The 9891-nt window shown below is 38.0% G+C and overlaps 1 long non-coding RNA gene across 1 annotated transcript in view; it reads right to left on the bottom strand.

The window, feature by feature from the left end:
• Positions 1–889: 889 nt before the first annotated feature.
• The window catches only part of LOC127533083 (uncharacterized), a 50454-nt gene continuing 41452 nt past the window's right edge, over positions 890–9891 (bottom strand). The window contains exon 4 of the long non-coding RNA XR_007940720.1: positions 890–2859. This is a non-coding gene — a long non-coding RNA (uncharacterized LOC127533083). The remainder of the gene's footprint in view (positions 2860–9891) is intronic.

The following is a 9891-nucleotide window of genomic DNA, read 5'->3' as shown; positions in this document are numbered from 1 at the left end:
ATTGTGACTTTTTTTTCACTGAAGCAAATATAACAAAAAGGGTAATCTGATTTTTGCTGATATCTGTACAAAACAAGTGTGTTCCCTTACATGTGGAGAATGTAGCGCCACAGCTTCATTTGCATCAGATATGTTGTGGCATATCTTATTTTCATTCCAAATGAAAAAAATGCAGTTTTTGCCATTTAGTTATTGCACTTGAGCATATTATGATAATATTTTCAATCTTCAGCCCTAGTTGGTGGAGACCAAAAGAGTGGTTAAAGAAGAATGGTTTGTGGACTAACACTCATTAATTGGCAAAAAAAAAAAACAATTTCAAATGAATGCTAAAGTCACTTCTTTGAGTCTGCCAAGTGGCAGTACAGCATTTGATAACTGCTATTTTGCCTTAGAGTCACAAAAAGCATCAATTTGTGCAGTATTTATCACATTCATCAACCAGCTGAATGAGATTTAAAATTCCCTTTACAATCGACAAAAACATTTTTTGGCCACTCTGGGGGCAGCAGAAACAAGTTGAGAAAACAACACTGACATATTGACACTATTTAGGCAGGGGCAGATCCAGATTCATTTTACTGTGTGTGTGTGTGTGTGTGTGTGTAAGTGTGTGTGTGTGTGTGTGTTTTTTTTTGGGGGGGGGCACAGGGGATAGAACAGATATTTTGGCACCGAGAAGTTGTAAGAAAAAAGCACCAAATATCGTACAGCAGAGTAGTCACGTCGTGTGTCGTTCTCTTGTGCTGCAGGGAAAATAAACATTTAATCATGAATGCTCATTATGTATTTGTAGCCTACTTAGTCATTTTGATAGTAGGCTGATATAGCTACAGTAATATACACTTACAGCCCGTGTTGCCTTCATATAAGGCTTTTAATTTTTTTCGGCTCCAGACAGATTTGTTTTTGTTTTGTTGGTCCAATATGGTTCTTTGAACATTTTGGGTTGCCGACCCCTGATCTATACATTTAACAATAAATCTGAGAACAATATTAAACAGTAGCAATATTGAATATTCTTAAATCATTTAATAGTGTACAGCTCAGCAAACATCATAGTGTTCTGCATAGAAATCACAAAAAGCTGCTCTCAATAATCTCTCACAGTGAGCAGATGTTCTTGTGTTGCAGGTCCATGGTCCAGACGTGGCCATCGAACAGGCCGGGGGGTCTGGCACCGTCTACTTCCTAGAGCACCTCCTCTTTTTGCATTCTTCATATGGGATGGAAATAAAGTAATGTTGGTTTAGCATGTCGATCAAAGGCCTGTAGGTGTAAAGCAGGAAGCCCTCCACAATGAGGATGTGAGTCTCCTTCTCCTCCTTGTGGTCGGACTTCAGGACCATCTCTGTGTCCAGGGTGTTATTAACACCATGAGACTTCTCAAACTTCACTCGGTTCTCCAGCCACACATAGATCCTACTCATCATGGCGTCCATGTCGAGAGGAGTGATGACATTGTACTGCTTAAAGCCATCTTCACCAACTTTAATCTAATCTTGGGGCTTGAAGGAGTCACCCTGATGGACCACGCAGCAGTTGGGCAGGTTCTTGATCAGGCGGTTGGTGAGGGTGGTTTTCCCTCCATTGCTTACGCTGCCGATGCCGATGATGTACTTCATGTTCTTGTTTTTGGTGGAATGTTCCATAAAGGTGGATGTGTGAGGACCTTGTAGGTGGAATACTTCCTGAAACCAACCCTTTAGGTCAACATTCAAAGATTTAAGGTGGAATAGTCCTTTAAACCAACCTAAAACTTTGTGATTTTTCCGCTCACATGTTGTGTTGTTGTAAACTTACTCTTTCAAATAAATACCCTCCTAACCCCCTGGAAACCAGCATTTGTCCTGTTTTTGTGTCTCCTCGGTGACCCTAGACAGCCAGTTGTACTACTATGACATTTTTACAGTGGTGGTTCTACTATGAAATCAGTTTGACATGTTCAGGAGTTCTTTGTGTGAAAAATCAGAGATTTCAGGTATCAGAAGGTGGTTTTCAATTTTCTTTTTTAACTTTCTGCTTCAACTTAAAACTAAATTTGCTTCACTAAGCCAGCCCTCTGGACTTCCAGTAAGCTGTGTTCCTATTGGCTGTCCAGGTGGCTGCTTGGTGTAATCAGGAACACCTGAGCAGCTCAGTGTCTTCCTGCCTTATTCGGCTGCAGTCAAACATTTCCTCTGCTTCTCTTCACCACTAAACCAGGTTTGATTCTGTGGCTTTAGTTTGTTCTTTAGATGTTGGCTTGCAGCTTCCAGCAGTAAAATGGTCTTTAATGTGCTTCTTGGTGTGTTTTAGGGCTTTGTACTGGATAGTTGTCTTGGTAAATGTGGTTCTTTAGCTACAGTTAGCACATGGTGCTAATGTGTGCAGTGATTAGTGGATTTGGTGCAGCTGAGTTGTCTTTATCTTGGCTGTAGTGAGTCTTTAGAGGTTTTTGGTCAGACACATTCTGTGTTCTTGTTTGTGAATCAACGTTTGTTGTCCAAAAGGTAAGAGTTCCTGTCCTGATTCTCTGTTTAAAGAGGTTCTCTGGTAGGCTGCAGGAGACTTTAATGTTTGGGTTGTACTCGTTTGGTTTTTGTACGGTTTCATTTGGACGACTATCTTGAGGCCCCTCCGTGTGGTTTAGCGAGGTTTTCTGTAACAGTTCTACAAAGCAACCTGCAGCAGAAGAGACTTTGATTGTTTTTAGGAAGTTCTGGAGACCAGACTTTAGAGCAGCAGAAACATTTTTTAGCAGTTTGAGCAGGAGAAGGTCAGCTTCAGAGTAGAAATGAGAAGGAAGCCTTCTTGACCCGTGTGGTGAGGTCCTGTACCAAGAGTTGAAGCAGGTTGTGAAGTCTATAGTTCTTTGGTCTGAAAGCACAAGAAGAGTCGACTCATTAAAGGAGAAAACGGGAGATATTGTTGGTTCTTCTGTCGCTCTGCAGTTTCCAGTTTCCTCAGACTAAAAATCAAGTTTATATTTTAAATGATTTATCATGTGAGCCCAAAAAGACTTTAATAAACTCCCTCCATCCCCTGGACACAACCATATTTTATTGCCATGTTAATCTTTTTTTTTTTTTAAAATGTTTTTGAAATCATAGTTTTGGCAAAGTTTTTTTTTCTCTTTGCTTGATTAGTTTTGTCATTTGTGTGAAAGGTGCAAAGCAATAAAATTGAATTGATAAACTGAGTAATTGACTAATTCATGATTGTGACAACAGAAGTATTTTTATTGTGATTTAAGGGTTTGTTTCATTTTTAAGGTTGGGGTTAAAATCTTGACAGAAAAAACTACACTTAAAAAAGCAATTAAATCAAAGGAAAAAAGCAACTTAAAAAGAAAATTAAACATTAAATTATACTAAATAGACAAAATATTTAATTGGATAATTAAACAGAAGATACAAAACATGTAATTATGAAATTAAACATTTTCAAACCAAAATATTAAACATTAATGATGAAATATCTTGGATAATTAAACATTTACAAAATACAATCAAACAAGAATATTACACATTAAAAATACACATTTAATTAACCTTTAAAAAGACAAAACATTTAATTAAAAGATTAAATGTTTAATTAGAAAATTAAATCTTAAAGACAACTTTAAACAGGAATTAAAGAGAAAATACAATAAAGCAAATAAAAGAAAACTAAACATTAAAAGGTGGTAAAACATTTAAAAAGAAAAACCTTAAAGATTTAATCTAAAAATTAAAAATGGGGAAAGAAAAGGAAAATTTTCAAACAAGCCAATAAAACATTTGAAAAAACAATTAAACATTGAAAAGACAAAACATTTCAAAATCAAATCAGACATTAGAAAAGAATGAAAGGTGAGAAGATACCAAAACTAAACATTTAAGAATCAAACTAAAGACAAAACATTTGTAAAGACACCAGTTAGACTTTAGAAGATCAAATGAAACAGAAGACAAAATAAAATGATCAAAAAGAGCAAAAACAGATAAAGGTCTTAAAGCATTTTCTAGTCTGAAATGAAAAAAATCATGTTTCTTCAAACATTTCCTCTTTCTATGTTCTTGGTTTAATTGTGGACAGATTTACTAAGAGCTCATTTCAGAAAACTGCTTTCCAGATAAAGTCTACTAGTAGTTGAAGGCATTGATCAAACTAATGTTACCTTCTGATCTCCACAAACTTTACTGCTCAGTGAAGAGAATCAAAGTTTGTTGAGGATTTCTAAAAAAAAAACCACAGGTGAAGGTCTGAGAAGAACTCAGATGAATGGTCTAAATGTGAAATCAAGACTCATGGTCACAAGTTTTAAGGCTTCTGTTCACCAGAAAGTTCAAACTAACAGAGGAGTACTCAAGAACTTTCAGGTTTTCAGTCCTCAGACTGTCGAAAGGCTCAAACTAACAGGGATCTACTCAGGAACTTGGAAGATATCAGTCCTCGGACTGTCTGAAAGTTAAATCTAAATGATATCTACTGTGGGACTTAGAAAATATCAGCCCTCAGACTGTGTGAAAGCTCAGGTCCTGAGTACTCGGGAGGTCTCGAGGCTTTGGAAAGTCTTGAAACTGAGGGTTCAACCCTCCAGCACAAAGGCTGAAGACCAACATCCAGAGAAAAACAGTGGAGACGAGACTCAAGTTAAAAAAAAGAAATCGAAAATGAGGAAAAAGTAGATGATAAATGCACAAAAAAAAGAAAACTTAGTATCTGAGCAAGTAGCTCAGGGGATAAGAAGAAAGACTACCAAGTGGAAGGTAGTAGGTTCAAGACTCATGACTGGCATTTTTCTTTCTTTGTCTTTGTCTAAGTTTTTCAAAAATTTAAGAAGGGTCTGGTTTTGAACTGGCAACCTGCAGCGCTATAGGTAAACCCTTTATTCACTGAGCTACAGATCAGATAAAAAAACATAATTTCGTCGTCCCTTTGTCATCGTAGTTTCCAAATGACCACATGGGTGGGGCCAAGGCGGAGTCTGGGTGGAGTCAGGGCGGAGAGTAGGAGGGGAGGTGGGTGGCGGCTTCCCCCCTCTACCCCCCCACCTCCCCCCTCTACTCCCCCACCGCCTACCACACCTTCCCCCGCCCGACGAGTTTTTCGAAAATCCGAGTCTCGACGGGTTTACCCGAGTTTCTGGAGTTTCCACCAGGTCGGAGGCAGAAGAACTTGTCATGAAGAGGTGTTGAAATCAGCCAGGATGGAGTGACTTTTTACAGTGATGAGAAGGAAGACGACTAGAAGAGCATAAAACCCATGGAGTCGGCTCTAGAGAAATTAAGGGAGGTCAACTTTTGTCAGCTTTTATCAACCTCCATCCAGATGTTCAACTTGATATCTTTGCTTTCCGATTTTTAGCACCACAAACCTTTAGTATCACACTTTATTATCATTTATTAGAAATTTAATGGAATCCAGCAGCAGATTTAGTTTTTGTTGAGAAACTTTATTCTTGTCATCGTGGGACTGCAGGATTTAAAACTGTTCCTTCTTTTTGACCTCATGTTCATTAGTTTTAGAGGAGAAAGTTATTCTAATTGTCGATTAGTCTCTTAAAAACCAAATAATAAATTGGATTAGTCGAGAGGTTTAAATTTCTTACTTTGTCATATTTAAAATAATGACAGAAAATATAAAAATAAAGCGTCTTGAGACAATTTGACCTGTAATTGGCGTTCTATAAATAAAATTGAATTTAAATTGTATGTATCTTGTAATGGAGCAATTCAGCCATATATGTTGGAAAACACATTTTCTTTGTCCATTAATCTGTTGATTGTTTTCTCCAGTAATTCATTTCTTGTTTTGGTTTATAAAATGTCAAACCCAAATATATTTAGTTTAATGTCATATAAAACCATAAAGATTTACATTCATGATGCAGGAATCAGGCAGTTTTTCACTTTTTATCTTAGTTTAGTCAGAAAGGTAGTTGATAATATTTGAATTGTCGCAGCTTTTGAGCCGTAAAAGGTTTTATTCTTTGGGGCCGAGTGTCAAAAACATTTGGAAACCAACATAAACAAAACACTCAAAGATTTGAACATCATTAAAGGGAAATCCAACTTTTGCGTGACAATGTCTAATTAAAGGACATTTATTTACAACAAATGTGTGATATTCATACTGGAGCTACTCTTCACATCGTCTTCCACCTGGACTGGTTTGGTCGGGAGCATGAGCAACAAACGTGAAAAACTGCACTTTAACATCAATGAATGACACTGAAGTTTAATCTCTACATAAATGAGACTGAGTCTGGATGTGCTGCTCTGTCATTAACTCCTAAGTTTAGGGAAAGTTCAAACAAAAGGGGACAGTTCAGATAAGACTTGAGAATGAGCTTATTTTGAACAAACATCTCAGACTTTCTGAGCTTCAGCACCTCTAGCAAGATATTTTAACAACAAGCAACTCAAGAGATCCCGAAGTTGGAGAGAGTTAGCTTTAGCTAAGCCAAAGAACATGTCTGACGCTAACCTAGCAAACATTTCAGACTTTTCTCTGTGAATTTTGAGAAATAATTGACTATTTAATGACAGAGCTACACGTCTGAACTCAGTCTTATTAAAACAGACTCTAATTCAGTGTCATCCATCCATATTAAAGTGCAGTTACCCACAATGTTTGTTGCATGAGCTCCAACAAAACCTGTCCAGGTAGAATGACACTTTGACAAACAGGAAGTGGAAGATTCCAAGCAGATTTATAGAAGGGGGAACCGGACTGTACTAATTGTGGTCGAGTATAGAGGGGTGCTTTGTGGGTTTTTAAGGCTGATAGTGATTATTAGTGAGACATTTGAAGTAGATATTCATTTGCAGTAAATGAAAGTATTTAAAATCTTGGAGTTAAACTTCGAAGAACACAAACTCTAACAGAAAACTTTGCTGATACGTTTTTGTTTTGTTTACAGATGTAAAGTTAAAGGAGTTATATTTGTGACGTATAACCAATCAAATCACTCCAGAAGACAGAGCGATCACAGGTAGATAAAGGTTCAGAGCCAAAGAAGCGCCATTTATAAATTTATTTATTACTGTAAATCGGTAAAAACTAAAATACTGATAATCAGTAAATCAGTCAGCCCACAATTACTGCAATTCTACAATGTATGTCTCTTTCCTTTGACTTGTTATTTGTACAATATACGATGTATATGATGGCGTTTTGTCAGACCAAAGTCTATACTATGATGTTTTCTATGAGACATACTATGCCACTCTGTTTGTTTCGGCCCTGGGCCACTGCACTCCTCCTCTGTTGTTTTCTGGATTGTACTCAGCTGTATGCCTTCGTCCACCCGGCCTCCGTTGACTCGTCCCGCCTGCCGTCTCTGGAGCTGAAGCTGGATTTGATCAGACCAAAGTACAGTCCAATCACGATGCCAGATGCCTCTCAAAAGGCTCCTTCATCTGGTGGCACTTCTTCTGAGGGGAAGCTGTATTAATTAAATCCAGATATTTCAAATTGAAAGAAACACAACATTGACTGAAAGATTTCAGTCAATTAAACCTTACATTCATTTACTTAAGAAAACCATCCTTGAATGTCTTACCTTAAAATGACCAACATTTTAAAAAAAAATATAGCTGCGAAGTAAAAATTTCACACTAAAGATGAATCACTGATGAACATTTAATGGCATTAACTCAATTATTATGAGGAAACATATATCCATTTCTAATATTTCTATCAAATATGTTTATGTCTATAAAATATACTCGACATCAATAAAAATATCTGCATAGTGAAATATATGAAGTCCATCTGCATTTATACATCATATTGATGTTTAAATAATGGGAACTGCAGCCCATGTTTTGTCAAGTTAGCAGAATTACGGATAAACAACGTTTCTAGGGTTCTCTATAAAATAAAAGCCATGATTTCTATTACGGAAGAATAACATGATTTCAAAAATGGGACTTTGAAAATGTAAATCAAACTGTAATAAGCGTTAGCTAGCGGCTCCACTTGCTGTGAATATTTTTATTCTCATCTTTGTCAAGCCCAAACTAAAAATTAATCCATATTCTGACTACATTACTGACAACAGCATCCATGGAGTGACCGGAAGTTAGCTGACCTAGCGGAAGTGTTAAGGAGGTCTGCTCTGGCTTGGATTATTACCGTCACACATGTAGCATAAATCCTGTCCAAGACACAGAGCTGTAGCTCCGTTTCAGTGTGAGCTCTAATGTTTCTCTGTGTGACTGTGTCTGACTTCCTCTAATAAAATCCTCTGTACACTGGAAGCTGCAGCCACAGTTATATATCTATCTACTGATTCATATCTATGCACACTGGTCTGGTCCGACGCAGTCTTGATGATGTTTCACGAGAACGTGAAAACCAAGTACGAACAATTACAGTACTGAGAAACGGCCATAGTCTTCTTACCGTAAAGGTACAAAGCTCTAATCTTCTCCTGAGGCATCAGGAAACGTCTTCAAAGCTTCTTCAAATCCAAACATATACAATCAGAAGATCAAACTAACGTCACTGGTGCATTCATTGCAGTCGGACAACGAAGTTGCGTTCATGAGCGTCGGAAATCGGAGTATCAGTAATGTAAATTTCCAAGGAAAATTTTGGGGAGAGCACACAGGGTGGCCAATCAGATCACAGGGGGGCTACTGAGTTTTTTTTTTAATGAGAATTTTTCATTGACAGTCACTGCACTCGAGTCTTACATGTCTATGCTTGTGCCACATACTGTGGTACAAGCCCAAATTAAAATCTCCTGCCTTGTGGTTGATGATTCTGTAGGAAGTGTTTATTGGTTTTTGATACTTGGGCTACGGTCTACACTCAAAGCTGCTATGCTGTTTATGTGTGATAAAGGGAAGGTTGGACACATAGGACTGCACTGTGAATAAACAGGTGCACACATAGAAAAAAAACACATAAAAACACACAAGCTCTCTCACAAATATACACACAGAACCAACTATCCCTGCAGGCTCAGCCAAAAGGACATTTATTTAATGTGAGCTGATGGCAGTCTCCATTCATGTGTGGCACTGTGTCCAGAAGCCAGAGGGAGTTTATACACTGAGGATGGAGTAAAACTGGAGAAGGGGGAGTGATAGATAGTGAGTGCAAGAGAAACACTGCAGGCGCTCTTGTAATGGTCTAAGGACATCACTGTATTTTATGCTCAAAGGCAGAGCTGTAAGAGTACAGAAAACAGATGAAGGGAGGCAGAAAAAGACAGAGGAGAGATGGAAAGCTGTGGAGGAAGAGAGGAAAAGCCAAGATCAACAGGAACTGAGTTGGTGTGGCAGATGGACAAAGGATGAAAACAAGCAGAAAACTGCAGAAAAGTGATGGTGAGTAAATGGATGTGGGAGAGGATGACAAGAGATGAGATCCAAAGAAGAAGTAAGGGGTGTCATAAATGAGTCGGCTAAAGAATGAGGAAGCACATCATGAGCACATCACATCAAACAACAACTTGAAATGTCTACATGTAGGCTAATGAGGCTACACACAAGCTCCCCCATACACGCAAAACCCACAATAGCACTCCGTCTCATGTCACAGCTGCTCAAGGTGTGCTGCCTCCGTACCCTAAAGACATTGTTCGTCCTGCTGACAGCACCACACTAAAGCTCAAGCAAATGTCTTGTTAGAGGTAATTATGTGATGCAATATGCTTTAACAGTTGGCCACATGCACCACACTTCACCTCACTGGACGGCTGCCACGCTGATTAAAGATGCATTCAGTGGTGCATGCTAACATGAAACTGTATTCATCTAACTCAACTCTTCATCTGTACCGCTGCGGCAAAGAGAGCCGGAGAAGTCAGTGGAGCAACATATGGAAATAATATAAAATGCTGGATTTGATTCTAAAATCTTTTAAAATTATAAGAAAAATGGGGAGAATCAGCTCAAAGGAAAGTTTTAC

Source organism: Acanthochromis polyacanthus, chromosome 3 (assembly GCF_021347895.1).
Source record: "Acanthochromis polyacanthus isolate Apoly-LR-REF ecotype Palm Island chromosome 3, KAUST_Apoly_ChrSc, whole genome shotgun sequence".
Classification (NCBI taxonomy): Eukaryota; Metazoa; Chordata; class Actinopteri; family Pomacentridae; genus Acanthochromis; species Acanthochromis polyacanthus.
The sequence above is the reverse complement of the archived record's forward strand: the minus strand, read 5'-3'. Positions and strand labels throughout refer to the sequence as shown.